Below are 20,855 nucleotides of genomic sequence, written 5' to 3'. Positions count from 1 at the left end.
GGCTGCCTTCAGATGTCTTTAAAAATAGGATAGCTGCTTATTTCCTTGACATCTGTTGGAAGGGCGTTCCACAGGGCAGGTGCCACTACCAAGAAGGCCCTCTGTCTGTTTCCCTGTAACCTCACTTCTCGCAATGAGGGAACCGCTAGAAGCCCCTCGGCGCTGGATCTCAGGCTGAATGATTGGGGTGGAGACGCTCCTTCAGGTATACAGAACCGAGGCCGTTTAGGGCTTTAAAGGTCAACACCAACACTTTGAATTGTGCTCGGAAAGGTACTGGGAGCCAAGGTAGATCTCTCAGGACCAGTGTTATGTGGTCCCGGCAGCCACTCCCAATCACCTGTCTAGCTGTCGCATTCTGGATTAATTGCAGTTTTGGGGTCACATTCAAAGGTAGCCCCACCTAGAGCGCATTGCAGTAATCCAAGCAGGAGATAATCAGAGCATACACCACTCTGGCGAGACAGTCTGCGGGCAGGTAGGGTCTCAGCCTGCGTACCAGATGGAGCTGATAGACAGCTGCCCTGGACACAGAATTGACCTGCGCCTCCATGGACAGCTGTGAGTCCAAAATGACTCCCAGGCTGCACACCTGGTCCTTCAGGGGCACAGTTACCCCATTCAGGACCAGGGAGTCCCCAATACCCACCTGCCCCCTGTTCCCCAAAAACAGTACTTCTGTCTTGTCAGGATTCAACCTCAATCCATTAGCTGCCATCCATCCTCCAACCGCCTCCAGACACTCACACAGGACCTTCACCGCCTTCACTGGTTCTGATTTGAAAGAGAGGTAGAGCTGGGTATCATCCGGATACTGATGAACACCCAGCCCAAACCCCCTGATGATCTCCCCCAATGGCTGCATATAGATGTTAAAAAGCATGGGGGAGAGGACAGAACCCTGAGGCACCCCACAAGTGAGAGCCCAGAGGTCTGAGCACTCATCCCCCACCACCACTTTCTGAACACGGCCCAGGAGGAAGGAGCGGAACCACTGTATGACAGTGCCCCCCACTCCCAACCCCTCTAGGCGGTCCAGAAGATGTTATGGCCGATGGTGTCAAAAGTCACTGAGAGATCCAGCAGAACTAGGAAACAACTCTCACCTTTGTCCCTAGCTCACCGGAGATCATCGACCAGTGCAACCAAGGCAGTTTCAGTCCCATGGTGAGGCCTGAATCCTGATTGGAAGGGATCCAAATGATTGGAGTTGTTCAGCAACTGCCTGCTCAATCACTTTGCCCAAGAATGGTAAATTTGAGACTGGGCGATAGATATGAATTCTGTTTGTAAAATAAGAGTTCTGAAGTGACAGAAGTAGCAGTTACTAGTGCTTGTTAGATCATCTGTCCACACGGGGTATGCAAACTCTGAGGCAAAACTCATAATGTGCTGAATGTACACACAAAAATGCAATTACAGTGGTACCTTGGTTCATGAACACAATTGGTTCCGGAAGTCTGTTCATAAACTGAAGCGTTCATAAACTGAAGCGAACTTTCCCATTGAAAGTAATGGAAAGTGAATTAATCCGTTCCGTTCCAGATGGGTCCGCAGCGTTCGTAAACCGAAAATTCGTAAACCGAGGTGTTCGTAAACCGAGGTTCCACTGTACACAAAATTTTGCAGGACCATTCATCTCCCATGAAAATGGAGGGGCATTAATCAAGGACTTGCGGTATGTGAAATTCTAAGAATTTTCACATAGGGGTTTGCCTTACTGTAATTAGACATGACTGGGGGGATTATGTCTTTGAATAAGGTAAAAGGTAAAGGTAAAGGACCCCAGTCAAAGGCAATTATGGCATTGCGGCACTCATGTTGCTTTCAGGCCAAGGGAGCCGGCATTTGTCCACAGACAGCTTTCTGGGTCATGTGGCCAGAGGGACTAAACTGCTTCAGGTGCAACGGAACACCATGACGGAAACCAGATTGCATGGAACACTGTTTACCTTCCCGCCAGAGCAATACCTATTTATCTACTTGCACTGGTGTGCTTTCGAACTGCTAGGTGGGCAGGAGCTGGGACAGAGCAACAGGATTTTACCCCATTGTACAGATTCGAACCGCCAACCTTCTGATCGGCAAGCCCAAGAGGCTCATCCCATGTCTTTGAGTACCACCACCCTGCCCCCTCCCCACTTCCCCCTCCTCTTTCCAAAATCCAGTTTTTATTTTTAAAAAGGGCATGGATACAGAAAAGTAGCATTTCCTTCAGCCAGACAGGGCCCAGGGACCCATTTTCCCAGCACTAGAGGGTGTGGGTACTGGAGGTTCATGCATCTACCCAGGGGATTTCCACACAGTCATTGGGACCTTGATGCAATTTTGCATCAGTCATTCACACAGGTGGCAAGATGGACTAATAAAATGGAACTTTTCCCCCTCCTGAAACCTGGACCCAAAATTCCAAGTTAAAAGCCATTTTGAAATGAACCAAACAAAGTGGGATTTATTTACAGGAACTGATCTACAGCCTGTGAGCAAGATTATAGAATGTGGAAACATCATGTTCTCATGAGAAAGGAAAATATTACTTGTGGTGCTCTGTGCTGTGTGGGTCATGACTTGTGCTGTCAGAAGACTAATGTTCGCATTTGTGGCGGCCTCTTTAATAAACCTTTCAATGAACAGGTGAATCTTGGCTCAGCTATGTGATCATGTACTGTCCTGTTCAGAGATGCTTAAAAGTCTCACCTCACCTTTGGCAAGCAGTTGCTTTACAATATGCTTCAGCTTTTTAAGACCTCTGGACTTAAAGCTTTTCTTCCCTGACCTCCAATATGTTGAAGGGCAGCACATTTTCAGAGCAATGCTTTGTGATGGGGAAAGATGGTCAAATGGTCAATTGTTGTCTGTGCCTTTTGACGCCTTATGATTTTTTCCTGTGTGGCAACTCTCAGCAGAAACAAATAATGCAACTTCTTAAGACATGCTGCCATCTGGAATACAGTGGGACCTCGACTTACAAATTTAATCCGTTCCGAATGCACACTCGTAGGTCGAAAAGTTCGTAAGTCGAGTTTCCCATAGGAATGCATTGGAAACGAAAAAAATCGTAAGTCGAGGAAACTGCATCTAAAAACTCATAAGTCGAGGAAACCGCATCTGGCAGTGAACGGGTTTTCTGTTCGGATGTCGGAAAAATCGTAAGCGCGCGGCCATTTTTTCTGCTCGTAACTCGAAAACGTCGGATGTCGAATAGCTCGTAAGTCGAAGTCCCACTGTAAGTGCTTTAGTCTACACCCTTTTTTCTGCAGCTGCTTTCCAACAGAAGATGGTTTCTTATGTTACAGCATTAAAAGGAAATCCACAAGCAAGTAGTCATAGATTTTATGTTGACAGCAAGTTGTGCCTTCATCAGTATGCAGCACATTATTGCTTGTGAGTCAGGTGTCACATCATCCAATCTGAGGAAGTACCTGGCACAAATGTATCCAATATTCCATAGCATTTGATGAGGAACCAACATTTTGTGAAGAAATGGAAATGTATGATGGATTATAGTGGTCGTAAAACTAGGGTTGCCATATTTCAAAAGTGAAAATCTGGACAGAAAAGTTCTTGAACTTTTTTTGGGCAGTTTTTGAGAGGGGAGAGCAAAGTTGTTGAGCTTATTTTTGAAAAATCGCATAGAAACTGGGCATTCTAAAACTTTTTTTTTTTAAGGAAATCAGCCAAAATGACACTGTCAACTTCAGTTACCGTATGTCTGGATTTTTCCGGAAATTAGCCAATTACCACCTGGACACTGCTTTCAGATACAGTATTCTGGGTATGTCTGGGCGATTCTGGACGTGTGACAACCCTATGTAAAACTGCATCTCAGTATTGTTTGTAGTATAGACGGAGTAGTTTGAGCCATATCTACTGTATGCACAGTAAGCTAATTCTGACAAAGTCTCACATGCCACTCTCTGTCCCCTATCCAGGCAGGCAAGAAGCATTAGCAAAGTTGTTGTTCTTGAATTACACAAGTTTCCAGCACAGAGGACCCAATCAGACGACTTTAAGCCTTTGTTTACCACTGTAGTCCAGATCCGGAGTATTTTTCCTACGCAAGTTGCAGGCACAGGGCACCCAATCTGAATTAAAGGGTTAAATCTCTCTTCTCCCACACACTAGGGTACCAGTCCATATCAGGGACACTGCAGTAGAAATGATTTAAAACACACACACACACACACTGTGCACTTAAAGGCCCATGATCCTCTGCATGTAACATGTAATTTCTTCCTGAGATTTCTATGTTCATGGGATATCTTTATGTTCCAGGTATGTGTTCAGGTCAAGCTAGCTGCATTTATTTTGCATCACATATGAAATCCCATGATATTTAACCCTCTTGCATCAAGTTGTTTTCATCTTTTAAAAATGATATAACTTCATTTTTCAAATGATATAGCTCAGGAAATGAGGCACTATGATATCAGTAAACACAGATATGACTAAGTCACATTATCTTATTTTGAGCCAGATATTGTCTGAATGTGCTATTGGCAGCCAATCAGAAAATAGTCGCATTAGTATCTCTCTTACCCATCTGTTCCATTTTCCTTACAACTGTGGAGGATCTTGCTTTTCTTCTGATGCTTTCTACGAAAGCTAAAACTCTGAGTGACTTTGCTTTTAACCAGTTTGTAGCTTCAGCAAATGCTCTTTCTAGTATTGCTCAAAAACTTCACCATCTAAATGGTGAAGGTGAGGTGTTATTCCCCACTTTTCTCCCACAAGCACTTACCCGATCGCCCTGAAATTTGGCCACAACCTCAGAGTCACATGAGAGCAGGTAACCATGCACTTACACTGACCAGCTGACACAACTAACACAGGTAAAAATCTGGATTTGTGGTCAAAAAATTGCGCCCTCCAGTGGACATTCAACTAACAATGGACAAACATACTCCCACAATCCCTCATGCCCCGGAGACCACTCCTCCAACAGAGAACAAATCGCCCGAGACCACGCTGCTCCTCAGGGAACCAGGCCCACCTCGGAGATCGCAGCCGAGACCAGGCCTCTCCCCAGGGATCCCCTGCCATAGCAAAGATCCCCCTCCTTCCATGGAACACCCCACTCCAGACACACCCACACACACCTAGGCCTCTCCACACCTCGCGGATCATGCCGCCACCGATCTAGGCCTCTCCACAACCCCACCCCGCGGATTGCACCGCTGCCGATCTCGATGCCCCCAGGGACCAGGCCGCCCTCCAAAAAACTCCTAGACCTCTCCATAACCCCACCCCACGTATCCCGCCCCCACGATCCCCCACAGACTAGGCCGAATGGAGGTGGGGACTCGCCTGGGTGTGGGTTGGGGGCAGGAGGGGACGGGATAGGTCATGGATCAGGACAGGGTGGGGGGAATCACAGGGATGAGCCACAGCAATGAGTGGCCTGGCCAGCTAGTAAGTTAATAATAATAATAATAATGATGATGATGATGATAATTATAATAACAACAACAACAATCCCCTCCATGGTCAAGGGGAGCCAATGACTGGTGTGGGTGGGTGGGTGGAGTTACTTTGATGTTCAGAGACTCTTCAGTACTCAACAAACGCTCTGACTTGCAACTCCAATGGCTCACCACAAGAGCATCCAGAATTGTGGATTGCCCTCTCTAGCTTGGGGGGCTCCTAGAATCTCAGGTGACAGGAGCTCAAATGCTGAGCCCTGCAACCAGTACAAAATGTTTGCCCTTGATAAGCATACCATTTACAAAGTCCCAACTATAGATTACTGTTGCACCAGTTAAGAAAACAGCTGTAAATAACTGCAGACTATCCTGACTGTGAAGACAGTTTACAGCTTGTATTGGTAAAACTAATATACCCTGGAATCAAAAGGTAAAGAACCCCTGGACAGTTAAGTGCAGCCAAATTCGATTATGGGGTGCGGTGCTCATCTCCGCTTTCAGGCCGAGAGTCGGTGTTTGTCCACAGACAGCTTTCCGGGTCATGTGGCCAGCAGGACTAAACCGCTTCTGGCACATGGAACACCGTGACGGAAGCCAGAGAGCATGGAAATGCCATTTACCCTGGGAAACCATACTGTGTGGCAAACCTCCTGCCTTCTCAGTAATATACTGAAGATTATTCTGTCACTTTTCTACCTACACCGCATGTGCTAAGTAGATTTAAAGGAAATTATAGTAATTGGATCCTTTTGATACTAACAGAAAATGGCAGCCATTTAGAGACGGAGTAAGAAAAAGCAATTTTATTGTGGAATGTTAATTAAATCATTGTTCACTACATTCACCCCTAAACCATGAAATAGCCATGAAACATGGTGATTCTTTTTCCGAAGAGCCACCATGAAATTGGCACAGATTTTCCATGAAAAATGGACAACTGCTGTGATTAAGTCAACCAGTGTTGGACGTATTAGATCTGTGCTGGTTAATTATATGTATTCCTCATCTGAAGTGGCAGTTTTCCTATCTATGAACCAGTTTTAGGTCTGGGTGCCAGATTCAGCAGGAGCAAAGAACAGCAGTGCTCTTTTGATAGATACAGCTATTTGCTCCTCAAGGTTTATGGGACTACATTGGGTACCTAGGGTTGCAATCCTCTGCCCATTTACCTGACGACATTACCCCTTTGAACTCAGTGGAGCTTACTTCTGAGTAGAAATGAATAGGATTGCAGTGTTATGATGATAGCTGAGAGAGTGACTTGAGTAGATCTCGGTGTTCCACCTCCGTTGTCAGAGGCATTATGTCTCTGAATCCCTGTTGCGCATGGGCTGAGTGCTGTTGAACTCATGGCCAGTTTGCATGCTTCCCACAGTCACCTGGTTGGCCATTGTAAGACCAGGATGCTAGATTAGATGGGAAGTTTTGTCTTATGTTTTTAAATTTGCATTATTGGAAATTCGTATACTGGGGGTTGCCAAAATATGTAGGGTGCAAAAAATGTCAAAAGATAAGTGTGCGGGGGGGGGGGGTAACTATAGCACCATCTCCAAATAAAATTACAGTAATTATTTTTCCTTTCCAAGAAGCCTTGAAAAACAGTATGAAAACATTAAAAAAAAAACCTGTACAAGCATCATCACCACCATGACATCACATCAGCAGCAATGTAATTGTCCCAGAGCATACATAATGCAATTTTGTATCCCCCCAATATATACATTCTTATACACACTATACCAGTTTCTGTGTGTGTGTAGAATTGCATTGCAAAATTTGGGGAAGTGGTGATTTTCAAAGGATATCTGTGAACTGAATCAAATTTCTCTTCCATCCCTAGACAAGTTACTGAATCTTTTTGGCCTGGTCAAGAGCCAAATTGAAGAAATTTCAGTCACAGATGAACTTGAATTATTGCTGAAGCAAAATGCCAAATGATTTTTCAAGGGATCTTTCCCAGCACCCACCTTGCTTTCTTCAGGGTTGGCATCCTCCAATTCTCAGCTCTTGCAAATACGAAGAATGATAAAAATAGCATGATGCCTAATACCTTGGGTGTAGGTTACACACACAGAGCTGTGTTTATTTTCCTCTCTAATCCTTTCCTGCTGTCAGGGCTTGTTTGCTTCTCCACACTAGGTGATCCTGTAGTTTACTTCATAGTTCATTTCGTTCAACTGTCCACTGTGGTGTCTTTTTCTCTTCTGCAGGTTTTTTTATCATTGACTAACAGTTTAATAACAGTTGGTGTTGGGTGATGTCAGCTCCCCACCCCCCACTCCTTTCCTCTTGTCTGTTCTGTGGACTTCAAACACATTCACCGCTGGCTGAATAACATGACCAGACATCCAAGTAATAGACTATTTCTGCGGCCTGGCAAACATCACAGAGGTGCTAAGGTGCCCTGTCTCTTTCTTTCCCCCTTCCTCCTTGGTGCTCTCCCGTCCCCCCCTCCCCCATTTGTCTGCAAGCATTTCTCCTGTGTACAGTGTCTGGCAGTTAAATTATCTGATGTTTGGCTTGGCAGGGGTGAGCAGGGAAATGTTTCAAAAGCAAACAGCAGCCACTGTTGAAGGAAGTGGCCTGATATTGAAGGGTTAGAGAAGCTTACAGTAGCTCTGCTCACATTAAGACCTGAGCCTGGGTGTGTCTGCAGAGGGCTGTCTCTCTCTCTCTCTCTCTCTCTCTCTCTCTCTCTCTGTGGCAACTGAATGCATTGTTTCAGGGCATCTTGTAGGGATGCTTATATAATCCTCCCCTGCTCAATTTAACCCCATATATTGGGATTCTCAGTTACACAGATTTTTATTTTTATTTTTATTTGCTTGAACTGAACTGAACTGCTAGAGCTGAACTGATGTTAGACTACATGGTTAGGTACAGAATTTTCATAGTCCACACTCCCAATCTCTCCCACATATAAATATGGATAATTAATACAACACAAGAGGAACCTGTAACAAAATGTTGTAGAAATATATATCTTTTTTTAATGTCTAGTAGCACCTTAGAAACCAACTAAGTTTGTTCTCGGTTTGAGCTTTTGTATGCCATGCACACTTCTTCAGATACCTTGTGAGGTTGATGCACTTCCATTTCATGTGGCTCAATGTGATGCCTTCCATGGTTCTAGATTCCATAGTAGCCATGTTGGTCTGACGCAGTAGAAATATATTTTAAAAATTAAAACATTGTCCAGTAGCACCTTAGAGACCAACTAAGTTTGTTCTTGGTATGAGCTTTCGTGTGCATGTGGGGTGCTGCTATTCAGAATTTTAGTCGGTTAGCCATGCTCCCATTCAAGGCATTCCATTTGATACTCTATTCCAGGCGTCCTCAAACTCGGCCTTCCAGATGTTTTTGGCCTACAACACCCATGATCCCTAGCTAGCAGGTCCAGTGGTCAGGGATGATGGGAAATGTAGTCTCAGAACATCTGAAGGGCCGAGTTTGAGGAAGCCTGCTCTATTCCATTCTCACCTTGTTTTTGTTCCCACAACTTCAAATCCTAAGTGGGAATCCCCTAAGCATTATGGATTTTTAAATTTTTCAGTAGTTCTGCAAACTTTGGAGTTTACCTGAGCCGTGGGTGTGTAAGTAAGTAAATTTTTATTTATACCCCACCCTCCCCAGCCAAGACCGGGCTCAGGGCGGCTAACATCACATATCAAATACATTAAAACACAATCAAACAATTAATTAAAATACAGCTTAAAAATTAGAATCAGGATAAAATCAAATGATTACCCATGAATTACAACCATGGGGGGTGAGAGAGGGGGGGCACCTGTGCTCTCTGTTTCTCATTTTTATAATTCTGAGTTCAGTTCTCCTAATTGGTTTGTGATTTTAGCATGAATCTCTCTAATAAACACATTTTTGCAAACACATTTCCCCTTTATAATTATATTTTTTCCCAAATATAATGCTTTTTGTATACTATTTTCACTAATATGTGCATTTTTTTCCACAGTACCTATGCATTTTTGTACACATTATTTGGCTGGAGAACTGCATTGCAAAATTCAGAAAAGTGGAGGTTTTGAAGGATCACACTGTTTTGATTCACACATTTCTCCTGTCAGAAAATACAGATTAGGAAGATTTGCCTTTCATTGTAAAATGAATCAAATTACTTCCCCATCCCTAGTAAGCATCGATACTCATGCTTGGCTATCAGAAATAAAGGGAATGATACAAATTGAGATATAGGTGGCCGAGATGGGGAGAACTTTCTGACAATCTGAAAATTCACCTCAAATCTGGAGGGATGTGTCTGCAAGGGGGGAGAAGGTATGAAACTGGCTTCTCAAATTGCCCTGCTATTTTAGCTTTGAGGGAGCAGATGGTGACTTTTATGGGTGGTGGTGGGGCAACACTAAGCAGGCCTTCTGTAACTTCTCTGCTGTATGCAGGTGCCCTCACTGCCCTCCAAACGCCCCAGAATAAGATTACAATGTCATGCCATGCTGAGCAAGCTACATTCTGGTAAAAATTATGCCCTCACCACACTACTACCTCATGGCTTAGTGTTGCTTTGATACATTTTAGGGGGTGGGAATAGCCACACAGATATGCAGAATATGGGGGCATCTTGGTTTAGCCATATAAACTAGAAACACTTTGCTCTCTCAGCACCAGTTTTCTGAAAAGTATTCTGTTTGGGCACAAGTGACAGCAACTGAAGTATATACAATAGAGCTTTGCTTTTTTTCCTCTGAGGTCTTCCCAAGCAGACCCATGGAATGAGCTTGTTCAGATGTTCTTCTGGCCATCAGATGGCGATGAGCACATCCATTCTGGATTTTCTTCTCTTAACAACTTTCCACTTCCTTCCTGTTTGGCACTGTAGTACACATTCAGTGTACAAAATCTGTTATAATGTGGCACAAAGTGCTGGAGGGCATCAGACTGGTGAAGGTTGTTCTAGTGGCTGTATTTTCAAATTAATAATAATAATAATAATAATAATAATAATAATAATAATTTATTATTCATACCCCGCCCATCTGGCTGGGTTTCCCCAGCCACTCTGGGCGGCTTCCAACAGAAACATTAAAATACACTAATTTCTTAAACATTAAAAGCCTTCCTAAACAGGGCTGCCTTCAGATGTCTTCTAAAAATCTGGTAGCTGTTTTCCTTTTTGACATCTGATGGGAGGGCATTCCACAGGGCAGGCGCCACCACCGAGAAGGCCCTCTGCCTGGTTCCCTGCAACTTGGCTTCTCGCAATGAGGGAACCGCCAGAAGGCCCTCAGAGCTAGAACTCAGTGTCCAGGCAGAACGATGGGGGTGGAGACGCTCCTTCAGGTATACTGGACCGAGGCCATTTAGGGCTTTAAAGGTCAGCACCAACACTTTGAACTGTGCTCGGAAACGTACTGGGAGCCAGTGTAGATCTTTCAAGACTGGTGTTATGTGGTCTCGGCGGCCGCTCCCAATCACCCGTCTAGCTGCCGCATTCTGGATTAGTTGTAGTTTCCGGGTCACCTTCAAAGGTAGCCCCACGTAGAGCACATTGCAGTAGTCCAAGCGAGAGATAACTAGAGCATGCACCACTCTGGCGAGACAATCTGCAGGCAGGTAGGGCACAGTTACCCCATTCAGGACCAGAGAGTCCTCCTTCCTTCAATTTACATTACCAAAAGATGTACTAAATGTACTAAGGGTAATTGCAGACTTCCACTGTTTCCAGATGGGATTCAGTCAACTAACAACGAATTTAGGTTACAGAACTATAGTTGATTGGGAGGCCTGGCATAACTAACCCATTCCCCCGCAAAACTAGGCTTTTTGCAATGAAGAAAGTGACAGGGAAATGCACTGGGAAGTGTGGAATAGCATGCGCTTTTTTGCAATATCCTCTACCCTCCCCATGAACAAATCAGAATGAGAGCTCATTAATAGCCATCTTTGTTTAATCTGCCTCCAAACAAATTGGCATAAATGCTCAATAAACAGATAATCGGGAAGCACCCTAGAACTGCTGTTCTCTTTCAGCCAGTCACCATCCATGAAACTGCTAGTGAATTAAGCAAGAAGTCATGGGCATAAATATACCCCAGGGGCTTCTCATTGCCAGAAACAGCTCTTCCACACATCATGACAGGATAAAAGCAGGAAATTAACCTGAATGATGGAGTCATATCCTCACTGGTGATTCCCTGACAGAGTCTTCTCTGGGGTGTTATTAATCACAGTACTCTTGCACTGCTGATGTTTTTCATCCAAGCATATTAAAGTACTTTGCAAACATTAATTAATGAAGCTTTGTTAAACCTCCGCAAGGCATATAGATACATGCCGTTACACTTGCTTTACTGATGAGGAAGCAGATCGGCCGGAAATTCCAAGCCTCACAGCAGGCATTTGAAGCAGCCTCACAGTACAACCCAGGAATTCTGTGCAGTGGTTCATGCCGATGGCGTACTTTTTGCACAAACTCAATTGAAATCAACGGACTACACTGATTCGTATTCATGCTGAAACTGGCCCTTGGGAGCCTATGGCATGGACACTCACCATTTGTATTTTGGGTCTAATTAACAATTCTAGACTCCCAAGCAGATTACTGTCAACTATTTAATGGCTCATTGGCTTTAGAAGCATTTCTGGTTTCTCTTTTGCAATTTCAACTGAACAGTTATTGTGATTTGTGACTTCAAGTAATAGCCAGCAAGCTGTGAACAGGCCTCACAAATTATTATGTTAGTCACACCCTCTGACAAATAAGCTTTCCTAATGCCAACCGTCTCCTTACACCACATTTCGCAGATGCTATTGGACAGTAGAATCCACTGTTACTCCTTCTTTAGTCCTATTTGCTCTCAGACAAGAAAGGCCTCCTCAGTGGCAATTTGCTCTGCAAGGACAAAGAGAGAAGGAAAAATTAATCAATTTCTGATCAAATCTATGTGGTCTGCTCTGTATATCTCTTAAATTATGTATGTCTAAACCTATGCCCCTGTCAATACCTATGTTAAATGAGATTCTGATCCATCTTTCCTATATATTTTTAGAGAGAGAGAGAGAGAGAGAATTGCATTGGAAACATTTAGGAAACATGAAATCTAGTAGATAAATAAGTTCTGATCTACACACAGGGGTGGCTCGCCCATTGGCCCTAGTGGCGCGGGGCGCGGAGGGGCACCCCAGCAAGTGGGGGAGCTGCGCGGCGGCCTCCCTTTCCCTCCTCCTGGACGCCCGCCAGCTGTGCCACTCGGGGGAGAGAGGTAAACTAGCGGAGCAGGGGCACTAGGACCCTGTTCCGCTCTGCAGTGCTGGGGTCATCCCTCCCCCCGGCGCTGCGTTTCATTGGTAGAAGTGAGGCCACATGGCAGCAGCTCTACCAATGAAACGCAGCGTAGAGGCGATGGCGGGCTGGTCCCCGGTGTTTTTGTTTTTTTTAAAGAGTGGGGGGGCGCCCGAGGGATCCCTGCACCAGGGCGCCCAGTGAGCTCAAGACGCTACTGTCTACACATTCATCTAGGAAGTGTGGATAAGGCAGTTTGCATAGGACTTATAAGGATCAAATTCCTCAAGCATTTCTAGTGGGGATCAACCAGTTGTGCTCCGAGCCCCAAAACCCATTCCCTATGGAAATAAAGTCACAGTGGAGACAGAATTTAGTTTAAATGGTTAATGGGCAAATTTTTGGCCACAACTTTATTGTATACACAGGTGTGACTGGTATTGGCTTAGGCAAACTATATCAAACTATAACTGGCTTCTGCCCACCCTGCAGAAAGCCTGGAAGGGTAAACAACCAGCAGGGGGAGCTCCATCAATGCGTATTGACTGGTGCTCACCCCTGGGGTTCCCGGGGGTCCTGGCATGGCCCTAACCCCTCCCGGGCTTCAGACAAGATCCAGACCTCCGGATTCCTTTAACGGAATGCCCTATTAATTGGAGGGGCAGGTGATGGCCAGACCTCCCCTCCCAACATTCCCCTAAACCAATGCCTAACCGCCAAACCTTACAAGTTGTGACGATTGCTAAGAGGTAGGCAAAAACCAAGTGGCCACAGCCAATCTGCCACATTGGAAAAAAATTCCTACCTGGCCCCCATTCCAAAACAGGCGACCAACTGAAGTCCAAAGCAAGGCCAGGTACGACCTAATTAACGGGTGGGTGGGCAGGTGTTCGGCAGCACGAAGCAAGAAGAGATCCCCACGTTGCGCTGCCGAATAATATATACATCCCCCAACCCCCCACCTTGCCACGTTGCCGATTGGCTAAAAGCCAGTGGCATACCATGGCACCACCAGCTGGAGTGGGGCAAGCCCCGCCGCCAGCTGGTTGGGGAAAAGTTCCAGGGCCATGCACAACATGGAGCCTCTGTTAGGAGGATCCAACTTATCATTTCAGGATTTCATGGTCTGTACAATTGTGCATCTCAACTTAAAGCTATAGAGTGAGAGAGGTCCACTCATGGATCCCCTCTCCCCACCAAGCTATAAATAATTTCAGGCTAGATCTGGATCTTTGGGGCAAAACACAAATTGCCTGCAAGCCCCAAAATGGCAATGGAGGGCATAAGAAATGGGCTAATTATGAACCCCAAATTTGTTTAGCATAAATCTGGTCTGCAGTACATACAATGACCGTTTTTTGCAGGGGTTACGTGTATAACCCCACTCCACCTGTTGTGCCCCTATTATACTCCCACTCTGCCCCACCCTCATTCCACCCCTTTTCTGGGCACCTCCAAGTTGCATGTGTGCATGCATGCATCCATTGGACACATATTAATTGGTTGTTGCCTGTATATACTTGTTGACTTGGGTGATGATCAAGGAACCCAAACCTTATCTTAGGGCTTCCCCACACTTACTTTTCCTCTGCTCCCTCTAGGCATGTTCTGCAATTTCAAGCTTCATGTCTGAGACCCTTCCTTTTGCTCCAGAACTTCCACCATGAAAACCTGCTCTTTAAACCTGCTCAATCAGATCAAACATCAATCTGCAGAAAACCTAAATACTGTAGATGTTTTCTCCAATTCAGCTTTAGAGAACAGGTTTTTTTGCAGGGGACAGGGAGAAAGCATGCTCAGATACAGATATTTAAAGCATGCCCTTCTGCCTGGAAAGAGCGGGGCAAAAGCTAACTGTGAATAAGCCCTTAGATGAAGTTATTAATTACTCAAAATTCCCCATGGAAAAATTGAAGACATCAGCCAATTTTCTTTGCCCAGTCTGAGAGCTAGGAAATAGCAAGTGGTACCCAACGTACTCCTATTCAAGTCAGTAGTTCCGCCTGCACTGTGGAATGCCCTCCTGTCAGATGTCAAGGAGATACAAGCTTTAGAAGACACCTGGAAAGGGAAGTTTTAAAACATTTAATGTTTTTTTAATGCTTTTTTAATTCCTGCCAACCTAGCAGTTCGAAAGCACGTCAAAGTGCAAGTAGATAAATAGGTACCGCTACAGCAGGAAGGTAAACGGCGTTTCCATGTGCTGCTCTGGTTCGCCAGAAGTGGCTTTGTCATGCTGGCCACATGACCTGGAAGCTGTATGCCAGCTCCCTCAGCCAATAATGCGAGATGAGCGCCACAACCCCAGAGTCGGTCACGACTGGACCTAATGGTCAGGGGTCCCTTTACCTTTACCTTTAATGTTTTTTAATTTGTTGGAAACTGCCCAGAGTGGCTGCAGCAACCTAGTCAGATAGGCAGGGTAAAAATATCATTGTTATTATTATTGAATGTTGCTTTGCTCCCACTCATGGGCGTAGACAGGGGGGCAGGGGGGGCAGCTGCCCCCCTAGAAGCAAAAAATTAATGTATTTTACAGACCATAACCAGCACTTTTCCCCTCCAAAAACTGAAGTGGAAAGGGCTTTGCTTTAGCAAGAGCAGCCAAGCAGGGTAGCCGCTGACACTGCCAGCCCCAGAAGCACAAGGTGGCCGCCGCCACGATGTCGTCGGGCCCGCTGGCCCTGTAGCTCCGCCCATGTTCCCACTTTGTGGCCCCTCCCCTCACGTGCCTTGGCCCCGCCCCTGAACGGCCATGGCTCCCCCCCCCCCTAGTTTTGATCCTGGCTACGCCCCTGCTCCCACTCACTAATGGATTTTGTCACACGCTCCTCTGTCATGCAGTCTCTGGAAGATTTCTTCATGGGAACATGATGCTCGTTAGCCACCGAAGTCTCTGAAAATATAAATTTCAGTTTCTCATTTTTCCAACTTTAAGTTCAGTTCTCCAGATTCCCACATCAGTTTACTTTTTTTATATAAAAAAAAAATCCTCAGGAAAATTCACTAGCATTTTAGTGTGGACTTCTGCTTCCCGACACAACTGCAATTCAACACAATTGAAGAAGTGTGAATTTTAAAAAAATGGCTACGTTTCAGTTCACTTATTGCTTAAGAAACTGCAAAACAGGTTAAAGGTAAAGGTAAAGGGACCCCTGACCATTAGGTCCAGTCGTGACCGACTCTGGGGTTGCGGCGCTCATCTTCCTCTATTGGCCAGCTTCCAGGTCATGTGGTTAGCATGACGAAGCCACTTCTGGTGAACTAGAGCAGCGCACGGAAACATCGTTTACCTTCCCACTGGAGCAGTACCTATTTATCTACTTGCACTTTGGCATGCTTTAGAACTGCTAGGTTGGCAGGAGCTGGGACCGAACAACGGGAGCTCACCCTGTCGTGGGGATTCGAACCGCTGACCTTCTGATCAGCAAGCCCTAGGCTCAGTGGTTAACCCACAGCGCCACCCGCGAACCAAAACAGGTTAGTGTACCTTTAAATGCAAACTAAATTAATTTTTCCCCATCCTTACTAGTAGTGACCTATTAAAGCAGGAAATAATCAGTTGAGCAGATACTAAAAGGTGCCAACTGACAGAAGAGAGTAAGCCAAGAAAACCCAACAATCTCCCTTCCTTCAACCTGTTTAGAAATGTATGTATGTATAAATAAATAAATTGTCTACTTCTGAATTAGTGCAGCATGCTCTAGGTAGATGTCAAACGGAGACAATATTGGACGGACAGCAATTAATGCATTATAAATTTGAGATTATTATTTTTTAATGATGTATGTTATCAGAGTAGAGTCTAGGAAACAACTGGATGTGCCATGCTGAAAATATTATGAGTGAATGTTGATTGAAAGTGGCTACAAACATTGTACTAAAATTTCAACTAATTTCCATTGAAGTGGGTCTCTTTTATCCTGAGATCATTCTGCAAATTGCAACTACAGCCTCCCAAAGTAAACATTATTATTTTTTTACCTGCAAGGTCTCCACTCAGCAAGCCAAGGTGTGCATGTGCTAAATAATTCAGTGTTAGGAATATCTGTGATGCTTGTTAACAGCATTCAAATGAGACTTCGTGAAATGCAAGCTCAGTAACTAGAGAGAGAGAGAGAAAGATTTGGTAACCTTCTGACAACTTCTCCTTGGTGATAAACATCAAAGCCAGCTGGCTAATGTCTTAGCACAGAACCACCCATGTGACCACCCTCTAATGTTACTGTCCAGCTTGAAGGCACAGCCTGGAAAAAATAATTTTCACCCACTTTCTTGAGATAATGCATATGAATTTGGGTACAGAAGCTTGTGGAAATACAAACATTTTCCTTTGGCCTAATATTTTCTTTGGTGTTAAAAACTGTTCTTAAATGTTTTCTTGTTTTTATTGTATGGTTTATATCTTTTCAATGCTGTCAACTGCTTAGATACATTTTGTGATTAAGCGGTATATAAATACTTTTATAAATAAATAAATATTTGGAGAACTGTAAGGGTGCCATGCATCTGAAAGGAATGCAGGAATGCTCCTTAGTGACCTTGTTGAACACTGTTATCTGTCAGGACACCAAACATTTGCCTTGATAAGGAAGCCAATATTAGATTAGTATATTCTTGCATATGAATAACACATGTGATTTTGATGAATGCGGCAAATTGCAAACTGGCATTGATTGACAGTTTGAATTTGGAGGGATATGGGCCAAGACAGAAAACAGTTTTTAAGCAGTTTTGGTCTCAAGTTCCAAACTTGAAAGGAAACCAACCCCTCCTGTCCTTGGCAACTTGTAACAATCCAATCTGAGGCGAGCAGGACAACCCCATTGTCAACCTCTAATTTGTTCCCATCCTCACATATCTGACTGTGGTCATTGCAGTTTAGGGATCTTGGGAAATTCAATTCCCAAGGGCCGTATCACCTGGGATTCTGCTATACTAATATTTTAGGTAGCAGGTAAAACTATGGAGAGATGCACCTGGTGTTGCACTCAAGGGAAGGGAAGAGACTTGTTACTTAATAACTTAGGAGCTTAAGAAAAGCCTGAGGGTTCTGGCCAATGGTTCATCTAGTCTAGCATCCTATTCTCACAGTGGCTAATAGTGGCTAATATGTGCAGTCTGAAAGCAGGGCTTGAGTGAGACAGCACTCTCCCACTTGTGATTTCCAGCAACTAGCATGCTGGGGAATATTGCCTCTGGCAACGGAGGCAGAACATAGCCATGATTGCTCGTAGCCACTGGTATCTAGTGCAGCAGCAGCTATGTAAGAGGGGGGAAGTGGAAGATGTCTGCTATTGCTGCTGCAACCTTCACCACTGCAACAGCAAGTCAGGCAGCTAAGATGTTCTGGGGTGGGTGGAGAGATGGATGGGAGAGAGAAAAACTGATTATGCAAACCAGCATAATTCACATTTGCTAAAACAATATGCAAGCCAAAACACAACCATCCTTTGAAATTTGTGCTTCTCTGACTTTTGCAGTGCAGTTTTCCAGCCATTTAATCTGTACAAAAATTTACTGGGGTAAAGTGTGTATAAAGAACATCAATTAGTGAAAATAACATACAAAGATGAGGGTTTTTTTTAGGGGAAACCACTTTGCAAAAATGTGCTTTTTAGGCAAAATGGCATACAAACATGTATATTGGGAGATATTCTTACTACAATGCTGATTAAAGTCATGATGACTTTAAAAAATCACAAACTGATGTGGAAATGTGGCAAACTGAATTTAAGAGTGGGGGAAATAGGGAAACCAAATTTGAGAGATTCCCTCATTGCTTGTAGAGAAGAATAAGAGCTTCTGAAAGGAGAAGTGGTTCAGACCCTGTTGTGCTGCCTGCAATGTCATAAACGATATATAAATTGTGCTCATAACTGGACTCAGAAATCACCAAACTATTTCCCCCTTTTAAAGGAAAATATTTGGTTATCTCACCCTATCATAAATTAAGCAGGCTTGGACACTCATCATTACTAAAGCTCATCACTACTAAGGAACACAGGATAAGTCATCCTTAGAGCCAGCTGGACTTGTCCACCCAGCCCTGTAGCATCTCCATCAACTGTCTTATTGGAAGGACTTCAGGAGGGAGAGGGACCACTACAGAACTTGCTTGAGCTGGACTTTCCCTCCTCACTCTCCAAAGGCTCATATACCATCAACTGCCCTGTAGGAAGGATCCTGATAGCATTCTTATATGCTGATATTGTTTATTATTAGTATTATTTCTGGGACAGTAGAAAGGGCTGCCTCCAGAACTGTCAATATTTTGCCAGAGGATTGACATTTAACTCATTCAAAACTTTAAAAACCAGTGATTACTTTTTATAGAAATTTATTAACAACAAATAAGTTCAATATGCAGACTTTAAGAAATGATTGGAATAAAGAATTGGAATTTTCAATACTAACCAGACAGTGGGAAAGTGTTTTAGCCTTGATACTTAAGGTATCAATGGATCTTAAGATTTATACAACAGAAAATAATATTTAGAATCTATTGGACTCCTTTACAGTTATATAAAGGACTAGCTAAGATAGCTCTATGTTGGAGATGTTGTAAGGACGATGCCTGCCTGAAACATATGTTTGTAGAATGTTCTATACTTGCCAAGTTTGGGGACAATGTGCTGGACTGTATAACTATGACTGTGCAGAAATTTTAATATTTCAGTGGAGAATATTCTTTTGAACTATATACCTACTGTATGGAAATTAACAAGGGACAATGAAGAAGGATTCTACATGCCTTAATGCTGGCCAAGAGACTGATACTGATGAATTGGGAGAATAAATATATGATACCCTTTAATCAATGGACCAACAATATGACAACACTTACAACTTACAGATGTAGACTTTGTTCGGATAAATTTGACAACATTTGGAATGCGTTTATACAGAATGTAGTACGCTATTAACATCTACTTATGTATTGGGATAAGACACGATATCAATTTATATAAGAGTATGGTATTATATTATATTATACTTCATTTTTGTGTATATATATTTTCTCACTTTCTTATAAACATCTTTGTTATTTCCCTCCCCTAAGGAATATATATATTTAGCCAGAGAAATTCAAGAGCATAACAGAACTTTAGGTTTGGGCCTAAAGTGGATGTGAATTGGGTGCGAATTCTCCCCACTTCCGGGGGAGGAAGATGCAGGACTAGACATCTCCAGTCGACAGTCCGCAATTAATGATAGCCAAAACTGTCACATTCTCTCTAGGAAAACAGAGGGAACCAGGGATTAACCTCTGATTTTCTAATAAAGCCACGTTCTCTGCCAGGAAACCAAGAAGCTTTGGAAGACCCAGATAGAGGTAAGTGACTTAGTGTAGAGGAACTTCAGTCCACGCCATAGGGTCAGTCCTTAGATCATAAGATCAACAAATCCTACTTTTCTTTAATTACTTTTGAGACCATTTAAAATCACAACTGAGGTGCATGTTGAAATTGGTCTGGTGGTTGAAATTGACATTTGGAGTGAAAAGGGTCCACACCCACACTTTAATCCATCTTGACAGCTACTGGTGTAAGCAACAAACAAGCATAATGCAACTCACAGAAAGGTGCCTCTAGCAATACAGTAACACTCAGGCGCATTATAAGGCAATAAATAACTGGCACAATGTGGGACATCTTTCCTTGTCCCAGGCACTCTGCCTTCCCCATCTGGATTTGGGTCTGAAAGACAAAGGAGAAGTGTGTGTGCATGGAGAGTAAGTTGCAAGCAAGCACAATTTGTGGCTTTGCACAACATCACGCCTCAGCTTCATATATCGTGGGCTTATGCAGTCTCTTGTGCAACACCATTGCTCTGGCACAAAGCATTTTCCCTGAAGGAACAACAATAAAGCTAAGTGACTTAGTGCTACATCAGCTATACTACTCTGAGAGAGAGAGAGAGAGAGAGAGAGAGAGAGAGAGAGAGAGAGAGAGAGAGAGAGAGAGAGAGAGAGAGAGAGAGAGAGAGAGAGAGAGAGAGAATGCATATTGTACTTTTTGAACCAAGAAGAGCTATCCCCATTGTAAACAAGGAACAGAGTCTGAGGTGGATATTCATTCTTTTATTTATTATTGCTCATTCTCTTTATGACTGACAAGGGACTGAATCTGAAATCTATGTTTTTCCCAAAGCTAAGTCGAAGGCTCCAGCAACTG

This window comes from Zootoca vivipara, chromosome 14 (genome assembly GCF_965207765.1).
Source record: "Zootoca vivipara chromosome 14, rZooViv2.hap1.1, whole genome shotgun sequence".
In the NCBI taxonomy this organism is placed as follows: Eukaryota; Metazoa; Chordata; class Lepidosauria; order Squamata; family Lacertidae; genus Zootoca; species Zootoca vivipara.
The sequence above is the reverse complement of the archived record's forward strand: the minus strand, read 5'-3'. Positions refer to the sequence as shown.